Here is a 16,059-nt window from a genome sequence, read left to right as displayed (position 1 = left end):
ACGGGGAGAAATTGAAGTAACGAGCAAAAGAAATATAAAAAAGGGGTGCAACACGAGGACTTCCCAAGTGGTCACCCAACTTAGTACTACTCTCGCCCAAGCACGCTTAACTGCGGAGTTCTGATGGGATCCGGTGCATTAGTGCTGGTATGATCGCACCCGACATGCCATGCGCACAAATTGCATTTAACGCATGCGGGGTGGGCATGATCGAGGCGAGGGTGGGTGCACGCACGTGCTGGGAACGGCCGGCGGGGCCCGCGCGGACACGTCGGGGAGAAGAAACGCGATGGGCGTGAGCGGGGGAGGTTGCCATTTGTAAAGAAAGGAAGAAAAGAACGGGGAGAAATTGAAGTAACGAGCAAAAGAAATATAAAAAAGGGGTGCAACACGAGGACTTCCCAAGTGGTCACCCAACTTAGTACTACTCTCGCCCAAGCACGCTTAACTGCGGAGTTCTGATGGGATCCGGTGCATTAGTGCTGGTATGATCGCACCCGACATGCCATGCGCACAAATTGCATTTAACGCATGCGGGGTGGGCATGATCGAGGCGAGGGTGGGTGCACGCACGTGCTGGGAACGGCCGGCGGGGCCCGCGCGGACACGTCGGGGAGAAGAAACGCGATGGGCGTGAGCGTGCGAGCGGGGGAGGTTGCCATTTGTAAAGAAAGGAAGAAAAGAACGGGGAGAAATTGAAGTAACGAGCAAAAGAAATATAAAAAAGGGGTGCAACACGAGGACTTCCCAAGTGGTCACCCAACTTAGTACTACTCTCGCCCAAGCACGCTTAACTGCGGAGTTCTGATGGGATCCGGTGCATTAGTGCTGGTATGATCGCACCCGACATGCCATGCGCACAAATTGCATTTAACGCATGCGGGGTGGGCATGATCGAGGCGAGGGTGGGTGCACGCACGTGCTGGGAACGGCCGGCGGGGCCCGCGCGGACACGTCGGGGAGAAGAAACGCGATGGGCGTGAGCGTGCGAGCGGGGGAGGTTGCCATTTGTAAAGAAAGGAAGAAAAGAACGGGGAGAAATTGAAGTAACGAGCAAAAGAAATATAAAAAAGGGGTGCAACACGAGGACTTCCCAAGTGGTCACCCAACTTAGTACTACTCTCGCCCAAGCACGCTTAACTGCGGAGTTCTGATGGGATCCGGTGCATTAGTGCTGGTATGATCGCACCCGACATGCCATGCGCACAAATTGCATTTAACGCATGCGGGGTGGGCATGATCGAGGCGAGGGTGGGTGCACGCACGTGCTGGGAACGGCCGGCGGGGCCCGCGCGGACACGTCGGGGAGAAGAAACGCGATGGGCGTGAGCGGGGGAGGTTGCCATTTGTAAAGAAAGGAAGAAAAGAACGGGGAGAAATTGAAGTAACGAGCAAAAGAAATATAAAAAAGGGGTGCAACACGAGGACTTCCCAAGTGGTCACCCAACTTAGTACTACTCTCGCCCAAGCACGCTTAACTGCGGAGTTCTGATGGGATCCGGTGCATTAGTGCTGGTATGATCGCACCCGACATGCCATGCGCACAAATTGCATTTAACGCATGCGGGGTGGGCATGATCGAGGCGAGGGTGGGTGCACGCACGTGCTGGGAACGGCCGGCGGGGCCCGCGCGGACACGTCGGGGAGAAGAAACGCGATGGGCGTGAGCGTGCGAGCGGGGGAGGTTGCCATTTGTAAAGAAAGGAAGAAAAGAACGGGGAGAAATTGAAGTAACGAGCAAAAGAAATATAAAAAAGGGGTGCAACACGAGGACTTCCCAAGTGGTCACCCAACTTAGTACTACTCTCGCCCAAGCACGCTTAACTGCGGAGTTCTGATGGGATCCGGTGCATTAGTGCTGGTATGATCGCACCCGACATGCCATGCGCACAAATTGCATTTAACGCATGCGGGGTGGGCATGATCGAGGCGAGGGTGGGTGCACGCACGTGCTGGGAACGGCCGGCGGGGCCCGCGCGGACACGTCGGGGAGAAGAAACGCGATGGGCGTGAGCGGCGAGCGGGGGAGGTTGCCATTTGTAAAGAAAGGAAGAAAAGAACGGGGAGAAATTGAAGTAACGAGCAAAAGAAATATAAAAAAGGGGTGCAACACGAGGACTTCCCAAGTGGTCACCCAACTTAGTACTACTCTCGCCCAAGCACGCTTAACTGCGGAGTTCTGATGGGATCCGGTGCATTAGTGCTGGTATGATCGCACCCGACATGCCATGCGCACAAATTGCATTTAACGCATGCGGGGTGGGCATGATCGAGGCGAGGGTGGGTGCACGCACGTGCTGGGAACGGCCGGCGGGGCCCGCGCGGACACGTCGGGGAGAAGAAACGCGATGGGCGTGAGCGTGCGAGCGGGGGAGGTTGCCATTTGTAAAGAAAGGAAGAAAAGAACGGGGAGAAATTGAAGTAACGAGCAAAAGAAATATAAAAAAGGGGTGCAACACGAGGACTTCCCAAGTGGTCACCCAACTTAGTACTACTCTCGCCCAAGCACGCTTAACTGCGGAGTTCTGATGGGATCCGGTGCATTAGTGCTGGTATGATCGCACCCGACATGCCATGCGCACAAATTGCATTTAACGCATGCGGGGTGGGCATGATCGAGGCGAGGGTGGGTGCACGCACGTGCTGGGAACGGCCGGCGGGGCCCGCGCGGACACGTCGGGGAGAAGAAACGCGATGGGCGTGAGCGTGCGAGCGGGGGAGGTTGCCATTTGTAAAGAAAGGAAGAAAAGAACGGGGAGAAATTGAAGTAACGAGCAAAAGAAATATAAAAAAGGGGTGCAACACGAGGACTTCCCAAGTGGTCACCCAACTTAGTACTACTCTCGCCCAAGCACGCTTAACTGCGGAGTTCTGATGGGATCCGGTGCATTAGTGCTGGTATGATCGCACCCGACATGCCATGCGCACAAATTGCATTTAACGCATGCGGGGTGGGCATGATCGAGGCGAGGGTGGGTGCACGCACGTGCTGGGAACGGCCGGCGGGGCCCGCGCGGACACGTCGGGGAGAAGAAACGCGATGGGCGTGAGCGGGGGAGGTTGCCATTTGTAAAGAAAGGAAGAAAAGAACGGGGAGAAATTGAAGTAACGAGCAAAAGAAATATAAAAAAGGGGTGCAACACGAGGACTTCCCAAGTGGTCACCCAACTTAGTACTACTCTCGCCCAAGCACGCTTAACTGCGGAGTTCTGATGGGATCCGGTGCATTAGTGCTGGTATGATCGCACCCGACATGCCATGCGCACAAATTGCATTTAACGCATGCGGGGTGGGCATGATCGAGGCGAGGGTGGGTGCACGCACGTGCTGGGAACGGCCGGCGGGGCCCGCGCGGACACGTCGGGGAGAAGAAACGCGATGGGCGTGAGCGTGCGAGCGGGGGAGGTTGCCATTTGTAAAGAAAGGAAGAAAAGAACGGGGAGAAATTGAAGTAACGAGCAAAAGAAATATAAAAAAGGGGTGCAACACGAGGACTTCCCAAGTGGTCACCCAACTTAGTACTACTCTCGCCCAAGCACGCTTAACTGCGGAGTTCTGATGGGATCCGGTGCATTAGTGCTGGTATGATCGCACCCGACATGCCATGCGCACAAATTGCATTTAACGCATGCGGGGTGGGCATGATCGAGGCGAGGGTGGGTGCACGCACGTGCTGGGAACGGCCGGCGGGGCCCGCGCGGACACGTCGGGGAGAAGAAACGCGATGGGCGTGAGCGTGCGAGCGGGGGAGGTTGCCATTTGTAAAGAAAGGAAGAAAAGAACGGGGAGAAATTGAAGTAACGAGCAAAAGAAATATAAAAAAGGGGTGCAACACGAGGACTTCCCAAGTGGTCACCCAACTTAGTACTACTCTCGCCCAAGCACGCTTAACTGCGGAGTTCTGATGGGATCCGGTGCATTAGTGCTGGTATGATCGCACCCGACATGCCATGCGCACAAATTGCATTTAACGCATGCGGGGTGGGCATGATCGAGGCGAGGGTGGGTGCACGCACGTGCTGGGAACGGCCGGCGGGGCCCGCGCGGACACGTCGGGGAGAAGAAACGCGATGGGCGTGAGCGTGCGAGCGGGGGAGGTTGCCATTTGTAAAGAAAGGAAGAAAAGAACGGGGAGAAATTGAAGTAACGAGCAAAAGAAATATAAAAAAGGGGTGCAACACGAGGACTTCCCAAGTGGTCACCCAACTTAGTACTACTCTCGCCCAAGCACGCTTAACTGCGGAGTTCTGATGGGATCCGGTGCATTAGTGCTGGTATGATCGCACCCGACATGCCATGCGCACAAATTGCATTTAACGCATGCGGGGTGGGCATGATCGAGGCGAGGGTGGGTGCACGCACGTGCTGGGAACGGCCGGCGGGGCCCGCGCGGACACGTCGGGGAGAAGAAACGCGATGGGCGTGAGCGGGGGAGGTTGCCATTTGTAAAGAAAGGAAGAAAAGAACGGGGAGAAATTGAAGTAACGAGCAAAAGAAATATAAAAAAGGGGTGCAACACGAGGACTTCCCAAGTGGTCACCCAACTTAGTACTACTCTCGCCCAAGCACGCTTAACTGCGGAGTTCTGATGGGATCCGGTGCATTAGTGCTGGTATGATCGCACCCGACATGCCATGCGCACAAATTGCATTTAACGCATGCGGGGTGGGCATGATCGAGGCGAGGGTGGGTGCACGCACGTGCTGGGAACGGCCGGCGGGGCCCGCGCGGACACGTCGGGGAGAAGAAACGCGATGGGCGTGAGCGTGCGAGCGGGGGAGGTTGCCATTTGTAAAGAAAGGAAGAAAAGAACGGGGAGAAATTGAAGTAACGAGCAAAAGAAATATAAAAAAGGGGTGCAACACGAGGACTTCCCAAGTGGTCACCCAACTTAGTACTACTCTCGCCCAAGCACGCTTAACTGCGGAGTTCTGATGGGATCCGGTGCATTAGTGCTGGTATGATCGCACCCGACATGCCATGCGCACAAATTGCATTTAACGCATGCGGGGTGGGCATGATCGAGGCGAGGGTGGGTGCACGCACGTGCTGGGAACGGCCGGCGGGGCCCGCGCGGACACGTCGGGGAGAAGAAACGCGATGGGCGTGAGCGTGCGAGCGGGGGAGGTTGCCATTTGTAAAGAAAGGAAGAAAAGAACGGGGAGAAATTGAAGTAACGAGCAAAAGAAATATAAAAAAGGGGTGCAACACGAGGACTTCCCAAGTGGTCACCCAACTTAGTACTACTCTCGCCCAAGCACGCTTAACTGCGGAGTTCTGATGGGATCCGGTGCATTAGTGCTGGTATGATCGCACCCGACATGCCATGCGCACAAATTGCATTTAACGCATGCGGGGTGGGCATGATCGAGGCGAGGGTGGGTGCACGCACGTGCTGGGAACGGCCGGCGGGGCCCGCGCGGACACGTCGGGGAGAAGAAACGCGATGGGCGTGAGCGTGCGAGCGGGGGAGGTTGCCATTTGTAAAGAAAGGAAGAAAAGAACGGGGAGAAATTGAAGTAACGAGCAAAAGAAATATAAAAAAGGGGTGCAACACGAGGACTTCCCAAGTGGTCACCCAACTTAGTACTACTCTCGCCCAAGCACGCTTAACTGCGGAGTTCTGATGGGATCCGGTGCATTAGTGCTGGTATGATCGCACCCGACATGCCATGCGCACAAATTGCATTTAACGCATGCGGGGTGGGCATGATCGAGGCGAGGGTGGGTGCACGCACGTGCTGGGAACGGCCGGCGGGGCCCGCGCGGACACGTCGGGGAGAAGAAACGCGATGGGCGTGAGCGTGCGAGCGGGGGAGGTTGCCATTTGTAAAGAAAGGAAGAAAAGAACGGGGAGAAATTGAAGTAACGAGCAAAAGAAATATAAAAAAGGGGTGCAACACGAGGACTTCCCAAGTGGTCACCCAACTTAGTACTACTCTCGCCCAAGCACGCTTAACTGCGGAGTTCTGATGGGATCCGGTGCATTAGTGCTGGTATGATCGCACCCGACATGCCATGCGCACAAATTGCATTTAACGCATGCGGGGTGGGCATGATCGAGGCGAGGGTGGGTGCACGCACGTGCTGGGAACGGCCGGCGGGGCCCGCGCGGACACGTCGGGGAGAAGAAACGCGATGGGCGTGAGCGTGCGAGCGGGGGAGGTTGCCATTTGTAAAGAAAGGAAGAAAAGAACGGGGAGAAATTGAAGTAACGAGCAAAAGAAATATAAAAAAGGGGTGCAACACGAGGACTTCCCAAGTGGTCACCCAACTTAGTACTACTCTCGCCCAAGCACGCTTAACTGCGGAGTGCACGCTTAACTGCGGAGTTCTGATGGGATCCGGTGCATTAGTGCTGGTATGATCGCACCCGACATGCCATGCGCACAAATTGCATTTAACGCATGCGGGGTGGGCATGATCGAGGCGAGGGTGGGTGCACGAACGTGCTGGGAACGGCCGGCGGGGCCCGCGCGGACACGTCGGGGAGAAGAAACGCGATGGGCGTGAGCGTGCGAGCGGGGGAGGTTGCCATTTGTAAAGAAAGGAAGAAAAGAACGGGGAGAAATTGAAGTAACGAGCAAAAGAAATATAAAAAAGGGGTGCAACACGAGGACTTCCCAAGTGGTCACCCAACTTAGTACTACTCTCGCCCAAGCACGCTTAACTGCGGAGTGCACGCTTAACTGCGGAGTTCTGATGGGATCCGGTGCATTAGTGCTGGTATGATCGCACCCGACATGCCATGCGCACAAATTGCATTTAACGCATGCGGGGTGGGCATGATCGAGGCGAGGGTGGGTGCACGCACGTGCTGGGAACGGCCGGCGGGGCCCGCGCGGACACGTCGGGGAGAAGAAACGCGATGGGCGTGAGCGTGCGAGCGGGGGAGGTTGCCATTTGTAAAGAAAGGAAGAAAAGAACGGGGAGAAATTGAAGTAACGAGCAAAAGAAATATAAAAAAGGGGTGCAACACGAGGACTTCCCAAGTGGTCACCCAACTTAGTACTACTCTCGCCCAAGCACGCTTAACTGCGGAGTTCTGATGGGATCCGGTGCATTAGTGCTGGTATGATCGCACCCGACATGCCATGCGCACAAATTGCATTTAACGCATGCGGGGTGGGCATGATCGAGGCGAGGGTGGGTGCACGCACGTGCTGGGAACGGCCGGCGGGGCCCGCGCGGACACGTCGGGGAGAAGAAACGCGATGGGCGTGAGCGTGCGAGCGGGGGAGGTTGCCATTTGTAAAGAAAGGAAGAAAAGAACGGGGAGAAATTGAAGTAACGAGCAAAAGAAATATAAAAAAGGGGTGCAACACGAGGACTTCCCAAGTGGTCACCCAACTTAGTACTACTCTCGCCCAAGCACGCTTAACTGCGGAGTTCTGATGGGATCCGGTGCATTAGTGCTGGTATGATCGCACCCGACATGCCATGCGCACAAATTGCATTTAACGCATGCGGGGTGGGCATGATCGAGGCGAGGGTGGGTGCACGCACGTGCTGGGAACGGCCGGCGGGGCCCGCGCGGACACGTCGGGGAGAAGAAACGCGATGGGCGTGAGCGTGCGAGCGGGGGAGGTTGCCATTTGTAAAGAAAGGAAGAAAAGAACGGGGAGAAATTGAAGTAACGAGCAAAAGAAATATAAAAAAGGGGTGCAACACGAGGACTTCCCAAGTGGTCACCCAACTTAGTACTACTCTCGCCCAAGCACGCTTAACTGCGGAGTTCTGATGGGATCCGGTGCATTAGTGCTGGTATGATCGCACCCGACATGCCATGCGCACAAATTGCATTTAACGCATGCGGGGTGGGCATGATCGAGGCGAGGGTGGGTGCACGCACGTGCTGGGAACGGCCGGCGGGGCCCGCGCGGACACGTCGGGGAGAAGAAACGCGATGGGCGTGAGCGGGGGAGGTTGCCATTTGTAAAGAAAGGAAGAAAAGAACGGGGAGAAATTGAAGTAACGAGCAAAAGAAATATAAAAAAGGGGTGCAACACGAGGACTTCCCAAGTGGTCACCCAACTTAGTACTACTCTCGCCCAAGCACGCTTAACTGCGGAGTTCTGATGGGATCCGGTGCATTAGTGCTGGTATGATCGCACCCGACATGCCATGCGCACAAATTGCATTTAACGCATGCGGGGTGGGCATGATCGAGGCGAGGGTGGGTGCACGCACGTGCTGGGAACGGCCGGCGGGGCCCGCGCGGACACGTCGGGGAGAAGAAACGCGATGGGCGTGAGCGTGCGAGCGGGGGAGGTTGCCATTTGTAAAGAAAGGAAGAAAAGAACGGGGAGAAATTGAAGTAACGAGCAAAAGAAATATAAAAAAGGGGTGCAACACGAGGACTTCCCAAGTGGTCACCCAACTTAGTACTACTCTCGCCCAAGCACGCTTAACTGCGGAGTGCACGCTTAACTGCGGAGTTCTGATGGGATCCGGTGCATTAGTGCTGGTATGATCGCACCCGACATGCCATGCGCACAAATTGCATTTAACGCATGCGGGGTGGGCATGATCGAGGCGAGGGTGGGTGCACGCACGTGCTGGGAACGGCCGGCGGGGCCCGCGCGGACACGTCGGGGAGAAGAAACGCGATGGGCGTGAGCGTGCGAGCGGGGGAGGTTGCCATTTGTAAAGAAAGGAAGAAAAGAACGGGGAGAAATTGAAGTAACGAGCAAAAGAAATATAAAAAAGGGGTGCAACACGAGGACTTCCCAAGTGGTCACCCAACTTAGTACTACTCTCGCCCAAGCACGCTTAACTGCGGAGTTCTGATGGGATCCGGTGCATTAGTGCTGGTATGATCGCACCCGACATGCCATGCGCACAAATTGCATTTAACGCATGCGGGGTGGGCATGATCGAGGCGAGGGTGGGTGCACGCACGTGCTGGGAACGGCCGGCGGGGCCCGCGCGGACACGTCGGGGAGAAGAAACGCGATGGGCGTGAGCGTGCGAGCGGGGGAGGTTGCCATTTGTAAAGAAAGGAAGAAAAGAACGGGGAGAAATTGAAGTAACGAGCAAAAGAAATATAAAAAAGGGGTGCAACACGAGGACTTCCCAAGTGGTCACCCAACTTAGTACTACTCTCGCCCAAGCACGCTTAACTGCGGAGTTCTGATGGGATCCGGTGCATTAGTGCTGGTATGATCGCACCCGACATGCCATGCGCACAAATTGCATTTAACGCATGCGGGGTGGGCATGATCGAGGCGAGGGTGGGTGCACGCACGTGCTGGGAACGGCCGGCGGGGCCCGCGCGGACACGTCGGGGAGAAGAAACGCGATGGGCGTGAGCGGGGGAGGTTGCCATTTGTAAAGAAAGGAAGAAAAGAACGGGGAGAAATTGAAGTAACGAGCAAAAGAAATATAAAAAAGGGGTGCAACACGAGGACTTCCCAAGTGGTCACCCAACTTAGTACTACTCTCGCCCAAGCACGCTTAACTGCGGAGTTCTGATGGGATCCGGTGCATTAGTGCTGGTATGATCGCACCCGACATGCCATGCGCACAAATTGCATTTAACGCATGCGGGGTGGGCATGATCGAGGCGAGGGTGGGTGCACGCACGTGCTGGGAACGGCCGGCGGGGCCCGCGCGGACACGTCGGGGAGAAGAAACGCGATGGGCGTGAGCGTGCGAGCGGGGGAGGTTGCCATTTGTAAAGAAAGGAAGAAAAGAACGGGGAGAAATTGAAGTAACGAGCAAAAGAAATATAAAAAAGGGGTGCAACACGAGGACTTCCCAAGTGGTCACCCAACTTAGTACTACTCTCGCCCAAGCACGCTTAACTGCGGAGTTCTGATGGGATCCGGTGCATTAGTGCTGGTATGATCGCACCCGACATGCCATGCGCACAAATTGCATTTAACGCATGCGGGGTGGGCATGATCGAGGCGAGGGTGGGTGCACGCACGTGCTGGGAACGGCCGGCGGGGCCCGCGCGGACACGTCGGGGAGAAGAAACGCGATGGGCGTGAGCGGGGGAGGTTGCCATTTGTAAAGAAAGGAAGAAAAGAACGGGGAGAAATTGAAGTAACGAGCAAAAGAAATATAAAAAAGGGGTGCAACACGAGGACTTCCCAAGTGGTCACCCAACTTAGTACTACTCTCGCCCAAGCACGCTTAACTGCGGAGTTCTGATGGGATCCGGTGCATTAGTGCTGGTATGATCGCACCCGACATGCCATGCGCACAAATTGCATTTAACGCATGCGGGGTGGGCATGATCGAGGCGAGGGTGGGTGCACGCACGTGCTGGGAACGGCCGGCGGGGCCCGCGCGGACACGTCGGGGAGAAGAAACGCGATGGGCGTGAGCGTGCGAGCGGGGGAGGTTGCCATTTGTAAAGAAAGGAAGAAAAGAACGGGGAGAAATTGAAGTAACGAGCAAAAGAAATATAAAAAAGGGGTGCAACACGAGGACTTCCCAAGTGGTCACCCAACTTAGTACTACTCTCGCCCAAGCACGCTTAACTGCGGAGTTCTGATGGGATCCGGTGCATTAGTGCTGGTATGATCGCACCCGACATGCCATGCGCACAAATTGCATTTAACGCATGCGGGGTGGGCATGATCGAGGCGAGGGTGGGTGCACGCACGTGCTGGGAACGGCCGGCGGGGCCCGCGCGGACACGTCGGGGAGAAGAAACGCGATGGGCGTGAGCGTGCGAGCGGGGGAGGTTGCCATTTGTAAAGAAAGGAAGAAAAGAACGGGGAGAAATTGAAGTAACGAGCAAAAGAAATATAAAAAAGGGGTGCAACACGAGGACTTCCCAAGTGGTCACCCAACTTAGTACTACTCTCGCCCAAGCACGCTTAACTGCGGAGTTCTGATGGGATCCGGTGCATTAGTGCTGGTATGATCGCACCCGACATGCCATGCGCACAAATTGCATTTAACGCATGCGGGGTGGGCATGATCGAGGCGAGGGTGGGTGCACGCACGTGCTGGGAACGGCCGGCGGGGCCCGCGCGGACACGTCGGGGAGAAGAAACGCGATGGGCGTGAGCGGGGGAGGTTGCCATTTGTAAAGAAAGGAAGAAAAGAACGGGGAGAAATTGAAGTAACGAGCAAAAGAAATATAAAAAAGGGGTGCAACACGAGGACTTCCCAAGTGGTCACCCAACTTAGTACTACTCTCGCCCAAGCACGCTTAACCGCGGAGTTCTGATGGGATCCGGTGCATTAGTGCTGGTATGATCGCACCCGACATGCCATGCGCACAAATTGCATTTAACGCATGCGGGGTGGGCATGATCGAGGCGAGGGTGGGTGCACGCACGTGCTGGGAACGGCCGGCGGGGCCCGCGCGGACACGTCGGGGAGAAGAAACGCGATGGGCGTGAGCGTGCGAGCGGGGGAGGTTGCCATTTGTAAAGAAAGGAAGAAAAGAACGGGGAGAAATTGAAGTAACGAGCAAAAGAAATATAAAAAAGGGGTGCAACACGAGGACTTCCCAAGTGGTCACCCAACTTAGTACTACTCTCGCCCAAGCACGCTTAACTGCGGAGTTCTGATGGGATCCGGTGCATTAGTGCTGGTATGATCGCACCCGACATGCCATGCGCACAAATTGCATTTAACGCATGCGGGGTGGGCATGATCGAGGCGAGGGTGGGTGCACGCACGTGCTGGGAACGGCCGGCGGGGCCCGCGCGGACACGTCGGGGAGAAGAAACGCGATGGGCGTGAGCGGGGGAGGTTGCCATTTGTAAAGAAAGGAAGAAAAGAACGGGGAGAAATTGAAGTAACGAGCAAAAGAAATATAAAAAAGGGGTGCAACACGAGGACTTCCCAAGTGGTCACCCAACTTAGTACTACTCTCGCCCAAGCACGCTTAACTGCGGAGTTCTGATGGGATCCGGTGCATTAGTGCTGGTATGATCGCACCCGACATGCCATGCGCACAAATTGCATTTAACGCATGCGGGGTGGGCATGATCGAGGCGAGGGTGGGTGCACGCACGTGCTGGGAACGGCCGGCGGGGCCCGCGCGGACACGTCGGGGAGAAGAAACGCGATGGGCGTGAGCGTGCGAGCGGGGGAGGTTGCCATTTGTAAAGAAAGGAAGAAAAGAACGGGGAGAAATTGAAGTAACGAGCAAAAGAAATATAAAAAAGGGGTGCAACACGAGGACTTCCCAAGTGGTCACCCAACTTAGTACTACTCTCGCCCAAGCACGCTTAACTGCGGAGTTCTGATGGGATCCGGTGCATTAGTGCTGGTATGATCGCACCCGACATGCCATGCGCACAAATTGCATTTAACGCATGCGGGGTGGGCATGATCGAGGCGAGGGTGGGTGCACGCACGTGCTGGGAACGGCCGGCGGGGCCCGCGCGGACACGTCGGGGAGAAGAAACGCGATGGGCGTGAGCGTGCGAGCGGGGGAGGTTGCCATTTGTAAAGAAAGGAAGAAAAGAACGGGGAGAAATTGAAGTAACGAGCAAAAGAAATATAAAAAAGGGGTGCAACACGAGGACTTCCCAAGTGGTCACCCAACTTAGTACTACTCTCGCCCAAGCACGCTTAACTGCGGAGTTCTGATGGGATCCGGTGCATTAGTGCTGGTATGATCGCACCCGACATGCCATGCGCACAAATTGCATTTAACGCATGCGGGGTGGGCATGATCGAGGCGAGGGTGGGTGCACGCACGTGCTGGGAACGGCCGGCGGGGCCCGCGCGGACACGTCGGGGAGAAGAAACGCGATGGGCGTGAGCGGGGGAGGTTGCCATTTGTAAAGAAAGGAAGAAAAGAACGGGGAGAAATTGAAGTAACGAGCAAAAGAAATATAAAAAAGGGGTGCAACACGAGGACTTCCCAAGTGGTCACCCAACTTAGTACTACTCTCGCCCAAGCACGCTTAACTGCGGAGTGCACGCTTAACTGCGGAGTTCTGATGGGATCCGGTGCATTAGTGCTGGTATGATCGCACCCGACATGCCATGCGCACAAATTGCATTTAACGCATGCGGGGTGGGCATGATCGAGGCGAGGGTGGGTGCACGCACGTGCTGGGAACGGCCGGCGGGGCCCGCGCGGACACGTCGGGGAGAAGAAACGCGATGGGCGTGAGCGTGCGAGCGGGGGAGGTTGCCATTTGTAAAGAAAGGAAGAAAAGAACGGGGAGAAATTGAAGTAACGAGCAAAAGAAATATAAAAAAGGGGTGCAACACGAGGACTTCCCAAGTGGTCACCCAACTTAGTACTACTCTCGCCCAAGCACGCTTAACTGCGGAGTTCTGATGGGATCCGGTGCATTAGTGCTGGTATGATCGCACCCGACATGCCATGCGCACAAATTGCATTTAACGCATGCGGGGTGGGCATGATCGAGGCGAGGGTGGGTGCACGCACGTGCTGGGAACGGCCGGCGGGGCCCGCGCGGACACGTCGGGGAGAAGAAACGCGATGGGCGTGAGCGTGCGAGCGGGGGAGGTTGCCATTTGTAAAGAAAGGAAGAAAAGAACGGGGAGAAATTGAAGTAACGAGCAAAAGAAATATAAAAAAGGGGTGCAACACGAGGACTTCCCAAGTGGTCACCCAACTTAGTACTACTCTCGCCCAAGCACGCTTAACTGCGGAGTTCTGATGGGATCCGGTGCATTAGTGCTGGTATGATCGCACCCGACATGCCATGCGCACAAATTGCATTTAACGCATGCGGGGTGGGCATGATCGAGGCGAGGGTGGGTGCACGCACGTGCTGGGAACGGCCGGCGGGGCCCGCGCGGACACGTCGGGGAGAAGAAACGCGATGGGCGTGAGCGTGCGAGCGGGGGAGGTTGCCATTTGTAAAGAAAGGAAGAAAAGAACGGGGAGAAATTGAAGTAACGAGCAAAAGAAATATAAAAAAGGGGTGCAACACGAGGACTTCCCAAGTGGTCACCCAACTTAGTACTACTCTCGCCCAAGCACGCTTAACTGCGGAGTTCTGATGGGATCCGGTGCATTAGTGCTGGTATGATCGCACCCGACATGCCATGCGCACAAATTGCATTTAACGCATGCGGGGTGGGCATGATCGAGGCGAGGGTGGGTGCACGCACGTGCTGGGAACGGCCGGCGGGGCCCGCGCGGACACGTCGGGGAGAAGAAACGCGATGGGCGTGAGCGTGCGAGCGGGGGAGGTTGCCATTTGTAAAGAAAGGAAGAAAAGAACGGGGAGAAATTGAAGTAACGAGCAAAAGAAATATAAAAAAGGGGTGCAACACGAGGACTTCCCAAGTGGTCACCCAACTTAGTACTACTCTCGCCCAAGCACGCTTCACTGCGGAGTTCTGATGGGATCCGGTGCATTAGTGCTGGTATGATCGCACCCGACATGCCATGCGCACAAATTGCATTTAACGCATGCGGGGTGGGCATGATCGAGGCGAGGGTGGGTGCACGCACGTGCTGGGAACGGCCGGCGGGGCCCGCGCGGACACGTCGGGGAGAAGAAACGCGATGGGCGTGAGCGGGGGAGGTTGCCATTTTTAAAGAAAGGAAGAAAAGAACGGGGAGAAATTGAAGTAACGAGCAAAAGAAATATAAAAAAGGGGTGCAACACGAGGACTTCCCAAGTGGTCACCCAACTTAGTACTACTCTCGCCCAAGCACGCTTAACCGCGGAGTTCTGATGGGATCCGGTGCATTAGTGCTGGTATGATCGCACCCGACATGCCATGCGCACAAATTGCATTTAACGCATGCGGGGTGGGCATGATCGAGGCGAGGGTGGGTGCACGCACGTGCTGGGAACGGCCGGCGGGGCCCGCGCGGACACGTCGGGGAGAAGAAACGCGATGGGCGTGAGCGTGCGAGCGGGGGAGGTTGCCATTTGTAAAGAAAGGAAGAAAAGAACGGGGAGAAATTGAAGTAACGAGCAAAAGAAATATAAAAAAGGGGTGCAACACGAGGACTTCCCAAGTGGTCACCCAACTTAGTACTACTCTCGCCCAAGCACGCTTAACTGCGGAGTTCTGATGGGATCCGGTGCATTAGTGCTGGTATGATCGCACCCGACATGCCATGCGCACAAATTGCATTTAACGCATGCGGGGTGGGCATGATCGAGGCGAGGGTGGGTGCACGCACGTGCTGGGAACGGCCGGCGGGGCCCGCGCGGACACGTCGGGGAGAAGAAACGCGATGGGCGTGAGCGGGGGAGGTTGCCATTTGTAAAGAAAGGAAGAAAAGAACGGGGAGAAATTGAAGTAACGAGCAAAAGAAATATAAAAAAGGGGTGCAACACGAGGACTTCCCAAGTGGTCACCCAACTTAGTACTACTCTCGCCCAAGCACGCTTAACTGCGGAGTTCTGATGGGATCCGGTGCATTAGTGCTGGTATGATCGCACCCGACATGCCATGCGCACAAATTGCATTTAACGCATGCGGGGTGGGCATGATCGAGGCGAGGGTGGGTGCACGCACGTGCTGGGAACGGCCGGCGGGGCCCGCGCGGACACGTCGGGGAGAAGAAACGCGATGGGCGTGAGCGTGCGAGCGGGGGAGGTTGCCATTTGTAAAGAAAGGAAGAAAAGAACGGGGAGAAATTGAAGTAACGAGCAAAAGAAATATAAAAAAGGGGTGCAACACGAGGACTTCCCAAGTGGTCACCCAACTTAGTACTACTCTCGCCCAAGCACGCTTAACTGCGGAGTTCTGATGGGATCCGGTGCATTAGTGCTGGTATGATCGCACCCGACATGCCATGCGCACAAATTGCATTTAACGCATGCGGGGTGGGCATGATCGAGGCGAGGGTGGGTGCACGCACGTGCTGGGAACGGCCGGCGGGGCCCGCGCGGACACGTCGGGGAGAAGAAACGCGATGGGCGTGAGCGGGGGAGGTTGCCATTTGTAAAGAAAGGAAGAAAAGAACGGGGAGAAATTGAAGTAACGAGCAAAAGAAATATAAAAAAGGGGTGCAACACGAGGACTTCCCAAGTGGTCACCCAACTTAGTACTACTCTCGCCCAAGCACGCTTAACTGCGGAGTTCTGATGGGATCCGGTGCATTAGTGCTGGTATGATCGCACCCGACATGCCATG

The 16,059-nt window shown here is 55.9% G+C and overlaps 43 non-coding genes and 4 pseudogenes across 43 annotated transcripts; all 47 read right to left on the bottom strand.

Moving 5' to 3' along the window:
* Nucleotides 1-42: 42 nt before the first annotated feature.
* Nucleotides 43-161, bottom strand: LOC147781440 (5S ribosomal RNA). The gene has a single exon (XR_015419329.1). It is a non-coding gene; the product is annotated as a 5S ribosomal RNA (ribosomal RNA).
* Nucleotides 162-380: 219 nt separating this feature from the next.
* Nucleotides 381-499, bottom strand: LOC147781439 (5S ribosomal RNA). The gene has a single exon (XR_015419327.1). It is a non-coding gene; the product is annotated as a 5S ribosomal RNA (ribosomal RNA).
* Nucleotides 500-726: 227 nt separating this feature from the next.
* Nucleotides 727-845, bottom strand: LOC147781438 (5S ribosomal RNA). Its single transcript, XR_015419326.1, has one exon. It is a non-coding gene; the product is annotated as a 5S ribosomal RNA (ribosomal RNA).
* A 227-nt stretch (nt 846-1,072) lies between these two features.
* On the bottom strand, nt 1,073-1,191 carry LOC147781437 (5S ribosomal RNA). Its single transcript, XR_015419325.1, has one exon. It is a non-coding gene; the product is annotated as a 5S ribosomal RNA (ribosomal RNA).
* Nucleotides 1,192-1,410: 219 nt separating this feature from the next.
* Nucleotides 1,411-1,529, bottom strand: LOC147781436 (5S ribosomal RNA). Its single transcript, XR_015419324.1, has one exon. It is a non-coding gene; the product is annotated as a 5S ribosomal RNA (ribosomal RNA).
* Nucleotides 1,530-1,756: 227 nt separating this feature from the next.
* On the bottom strand, nt 1,757-1,875 carry LOC147781435 (5S ribosomal RNA). Its single transcript, XR_015419323.1, has one exon. It is a non-coding gene; the product is annotated as a 5S ribosomal RNA (ribosomal RNA).
* A 226-nt stretch (nt 1,876-2,101) lies between these two features.
* On the bottom strand, nt 2,102-2,220 carry LOC147781434 (5S ribosomal RNA). Its single transcript, XR_015419322.1, has one exon. It is a non-coding gene; the product is annotated as a 5S ribosomal RNA (ribosomal RNA).
* A 227-nt stretch (nt 2,221-2,447) lies between these two features.
* On the bottom strand, nt 2,448-2,566 carry LOC147781433 (5S ribosomal RNA). Its single transcript, XR_015419321.1, has one exon. It is a non-coding gene; the product is annotated as a 5S ribosomal RNA (ribosomal RNA).
* A 227-nt stretch (nt 2,567-2,793) lies between these two features.
* On the bottom strand, nt 2,794-2,912 carry LOC147781432 (5S ribosomal RNA). Its single transcript, XR_015419320.1, has one exon. It is a non-coding gene; the product is annotated as a 5S ribosomal RNA (ribosomal RNA).
* A 219-nt stretch (nt 2,913-3,131) lies between these two features.
* LOC147781431 (5S ribosomal RNA) lies at nt 3,132-3,250 on the bottom strand. The gene has a single exon (XR_015419319.1). It is a non-coding gene; the product is annotated as a 5S ribosomal RNA (ribosomal RNA).
* A 227-nt stretch (nt 3,251-3,477) lies between these two features.
* On the bottom strand, nt 3,478-3,596 carry LOC147781430 (5S ribosomal RNA). The gene has a single exon (XR_015419318.1). It is a non-coding gene; the product is annotated as a 5S ribosomal RNA (ribosomal RNA).
* A 227-nt stretch (nt 3,597-3,823) lies between these two features.
* Nucleotides 3,824-3,942, bottom strand: LOC147781429 (5S ribosomal RNA). Its single transcript, XR_015419316.1, has one exon. It is a non-coding gene; the product is annotated as a 5S ribosomal RNA (ribosomal RNA).
* A 227-nt stretch (nt 3,943-4,169) lies between these two features.
* On the bottom strand, nt 4,170-4,288 carry LOC147781428 (5S ribosomal RNA). The gene has a single exon (XR_015419315.1). It is a non-coding gene; the product is annotated as a 5S ribosomal RNA (ribosomal RNA).
* Nucleotides 4,289-4,507: 219 nt separating this feature from the next.
* Nucleotides 4,508-4,626, bottom strand: LOC147781427 (5S ribosomal RNA). Its single transcript, XR_015419314.1, has one exon. It is a non-coding gene; the product is annotated as a 5S ribosomal RNA (ribosomal RNA).
* Nucleotides 4,627-4,853: 227 nt separating this feature from the next.
* LOC147781426 (5S ribosomal RNA) lies at nt 4,854-4,972 on the bottom strand. The gene has a single exon (XR_015419313.1). It is a non-coding gene; the product is annotated as a 5S ribosomal RNA (ribosomal RNA).
* A 227-nt stretch (nt 4,973-5,199) lies between these two features.
* Nucleotides 5,200-5,318, bottom strand: LOC147781425 (5S ribosomal RNA). Its single transcript, XR_015419312.1, has one exon. It is a non-coding gene; the product is annotated as a 5S ribosomal RNA (ribosomal RNA).
* A 227-nt stretch (nt 5,319-5,545) lies between these two features.
* On the bottom strand, nt 5,546-5,664 carry LOC147781424 (5S ribosomal RNA). The gene has a single exon (XR_015419385.1). It is a non-coding gene; the product is annotated as a 5S ribosomal RNA (ribosomal RNA).
* A 227-nt stretch (nt 5,665-5,891) lies between these two features.
* LOC147781423 (5S ribosomal RNA) lies at nt 5,892-6,010 on the bottom strand. Its single transcript, XR_015419384.1, has one exon. It is a non-coding gene; the product is annotated as a 5S ribosomal RNA (ribosomal RNA).
* Nucleotides 6,011-6,237: 227 nt separating this feature from the next.
* On the bottom strand, nt 6,238-6,375 carry LOC147781422 (5S ribosomal RNA; annotated as a pseudogene).
* Nucleotides 6,376-6,602: 227 nt separating this feature from the next.
* Nucleotides 6,603-6,740, bottom strand: LOC147781421 (5S ribosomal RNA; annotated as a pseudogene).
* A 227-nt stretch (nt 6,741-6,967) lies between these two features.
* On the bottom strand, nt 6,968-7,086 carry LOC147781420 (5S ribosomal RNA). Its single transcript, XR_015419383.1, has one exon. It is a non-coding gene; the product is annotated as a 5S ribosomal RNA (ribosomal RNA).
* Nucleotides 7,087-7,313: 227 nt separating this feature from the next.
* Nucleotides 7,314-7,432, bottom strand: LOC147781419 (5S ribosomal RNA). Its single transcript, XR_015419382.1, has one exon. It is a non-coding gene; the product is annotated as a 5S ribosomal RNA (ribosomal RNA).
* Nucleotides 7,433-7,659: 227 nt separating this feature from the next.
* LOC147781418 (5S ribosomal RNA) lies at nt 7,660-7,778 on the bottom strand. Its single transcript, XR_015419381.1, has one exon. It is a non-coding gene; the product is annotated as a 5S ribosomal RNA (ribosomal RNA).
* A 219-nt stretch (nt 7,779-7,997) lies between these two features.
* On the bottom strand, nt 7,998-8,116 carry LOC147781417 (5S ribosomal RNA). Its single transcript, XR_015419379.1, has one exon. It is a non-coding gene; the product is annotated as a 5S ribosomal RNA (ribosomal RNA).
* Nucleotides 8,117-8,343: 227 nt separating this feature from the next.
* LOC147781416 (5S ribosomal RNA) lies at nt 8,344-8,481 on the bottom strand (annotated as a pseudogene).
* Nucleotides 8,482-8,708: 227 nt separating this feature from the next.
* LOC147781415 (5S ribosomal RNA) lies at nt 8,709-8,827 on the bottom strand. Its single transcript, XR_015419378.1, has one exon. It is a non-coding gene; the product is annotated as a 5S ribosomal RNA (ribosomal RNA).
* Nucleotides 8,828-9,054: 227 nt separating this feature from the next.
* On the bottom strand, nt 9,055-9,173 carry LOC147781414 (5S ribosomal RNA). Its single transcript, XR_015419377.1, has one exon. It is a non-coding gene; the product is annotated as a 5S ribosomal RNA (ribosomal RNA).
* A 219-nt stretch (nt 9,174-9,392) lies between these two features.
* Nucleotides 9,393-9,511, bottom strand: LOC147781413 (5S ribosomal RNA). The gene has a single exon (XR_015419376.1). It is a non-coding gene; the product is annotated as a 5S ribosomal RNA (ribosomal RNA).
* A 227-nt stretch (nt 9,512-9,738) lies between these two features.
* On the bottom strand, nt 9,739-9,857 carry LOC147781412 (5S ribosomal RNA). Its single transcript, XR_015419375.1, has one exon. It is a non-coding gene; the product is annotated as a 5S ribosomal RNA (ribosomal RNA).
* A 219-nt stretch (nt 9,858-10,076) lies between these two features.
* On the bottom strand, nt 10,077-10,195 carry LOC147781411 (5S ribosomal RNA). Its single transcript, XR_015419374.1, has one exon. It is a non-coding gene; the product is annotated as a 5S ribosomal RNA (ribosomal RNA).
* A 227-nt stretch (nt 10,196-10,422) lies between these two features.
* On the bottom strand, nt 10,423-10,541 carry LOC147781410 (5S ribosomal RNA). The gene has a single exon (XR_015419373.1). It is a non-coding gene; the product is annotated as a 5S ribosomal RNA (ribosomal RNA).
* Nucleotides 10,542-10,768: 227 nt separating this feature from the next.
* Nucleotides 10,769-10,887, bottom strand: LOC147781409 (5S ribosomal RNA). The gene has a single exon (XR_015419372.1). It is a non-coding gene; the product is annotated as a 5S ribosomal RNA (ribosomal RNA).
* Nucleotides 10,888-11,106: 219 nt separating this feature from the next.
* Nucleotides 11,107-11,225, bottom strand: LOC147781408 (5S ribosomal RNA). Its single transcript, XR_015419333.1, has one exon. It is a non-coding gene; the product is annotated as a 5S ribosomal RNA (ribosomal RNA).
* Nucleotides 11,226-11,452: 227 nt separating this feature from the next.
* On the bottom strand, nt 11,453-11,571 carry LOC147781407 (5S ribosomal RNA). The gene has a single exon (XR_015419371.1). It is a non-coding gene; the product is annotated as a 5S ribosomal RNA (ribosomal RNA).
* A 219-nt stretch (nt 11,572-11,790) lies between these two features.
* On the bottom strand, nt 11,791-11,909 carry LOC147781406 (5S ribosomal RNA). The gene has a single exon (XR_015419370.1). It is a non-coding gene; the product is annotated as a 5S ribosomal RNA (ribosomal RNA).
* A 227-nt stretch (nt 11,910-12,136) lies between these two features.
* On the bottom strand, nt 12,137-12,255 carry LOC147781405 (5S ribosomal RNA). The gene has a single exon (XR_015419368.1). It is a non-coding gene; the product is annotated as a 5S ribosomal RNA (ribosomal RNA).
* Nucleotides 12,256-12,482: 227 nt separating this feature from the next.
* Nucleotides 12,483-12,601, bottom strand: LOC147781404 (5S ribosomal RNA). Its single transcript, XR_015419367.1, has one exon. It is a non-coding gene; the product is annotated as a 5S ribosomal RNA (ribosomal RNA).
* Nucleotides 12,602-12,820: 219 nt separating this feature from the next.
* Nucleotides 12,821-12,958, bottom strand: LOC147781403 (5S ribosomal RNA; annotated as a pseudogene).
* A 227-nt stretch (nt 12,959-13,185) lies between these two features.
* On the bottom strand, nt 13,186-13,304 carry LOC147781402 (5S ribosomal RNA). The gene has a single exon (XR_015419366.1). It is a non-coding gene; the product is annotated as a 5S ribosomal RNA (ribosomal RNA).
* A 227-nt stretch (nt 13,305-13,531) lies between these two features.
* Nucleotides 13,532-13,650, bottom strand: LOC147781401 (5S ribosomal RNA). The gene has a single exon (XR_015419365.1). It is a non-coding gene; the product is annotated as a 5S ribosomal RNA (ribosomal RNA).
* Nucleotides 13,651-13,877: 227 nt separating this feature from the next.
* Nucleotides 13,878-13,996, bottom strand: LOC147781400 (5S ribosomal RNA). Its single transcript, XR_015419364.1, has one exon. It is a non-coding gene; the product is annotated as a 5S ribosomal RNA (ribosomal RNA).
* A 227-nt stretch (nt 13,997-14,223) lies between these two features.
* LOC147781399 (5S ribosomal RNA) lies at nt 14,224-14,342 on the bottom strand. Its single transcript, XR_015419330.1, has one exon. It is a non-coding gene; the product is annotated as a 5S ribosomal RNA (ribosomal RNA).
* A 219-nt stretch (nt 14,343-14,561) lies between these two features.
* LOC147781398 (5S ribosomal RNA) lies at nt 14,562-14,680 on the bottom strand. Its single transcript, XR_015419332.1, has one exon. It is a non-coding gene; the product is annotated as a 5S ribosomal RNA (ribosomal RNA).
* A 227-nt stretch (nt 14,681-14,907) lies between these two features.
* Nucleotides 14,908-15,026, bottom strand: LOC147781397 (5S ribosomal RNA). The gene has a single exon (XR_015419363.1). It is a non-coding gene; the product is annotated as a 5S ribosomal RNA (ribosomal RNA).
* Nucleotides 15,027-15,245: 219 nt separating this feature from the next.
* LOC147781396 (5S ribosomal RNA) lies at nt 15,246-15,364 on the bottom strand. Its single transcript, XR_015419362.1, has one exon. It is a non-coding gene; the product is annotated as a 5S ribosomal RNA (ribosomal RNA).
* A 227-nt stretch (nt 15,365-15,591) lies between these two features.
* On the bottom strand, nt 15,592-15,710 carry LOC147781395 (5S ribosomal RNA). The gene has a single exon (XR_015419361.1). It is a non-coding gene; the product is annotated as a 5S ribosomal RNA (ribosomal RNA).
* A 219-nt stretch (nt 15,711-15,929) lies between these two features.
* Nucleotides 15,930-16,048, bottom strand: LOC147781394 (5S ribosomal RNA). The gene has a single exon (XR_015419360.1). It is a non-coding gene; the product is annotated as a 5S ribosomal RNA (ribosomal RNA).
* Between the last annotated feature and the right edge of the window lie 11 nt (nt 16,049-16,059).

Source organism: Cucurbita pepo, unplaced genomic scaffold (assembly GCF_057944985.1).
Source record: "Cucurbita pepo subsp. pepo isolate OVF unplaced genomic scaffold, ASM5794498v1 scafford_175, whole genome shotgun sequence".
Taxonomy (NCBI): Eukaryota; Viridiplantae; Streptophyta; class Magnoliopsida; order Cucurbitales; family Cucurbitaceae; genus Cucurbita; species Cucurbita pepo.
The sequence above is the reverse complement of the archived record's forward strand: the minus strand, read 5'-3'. Positions and strand labels throughout refer to the sequence as shown.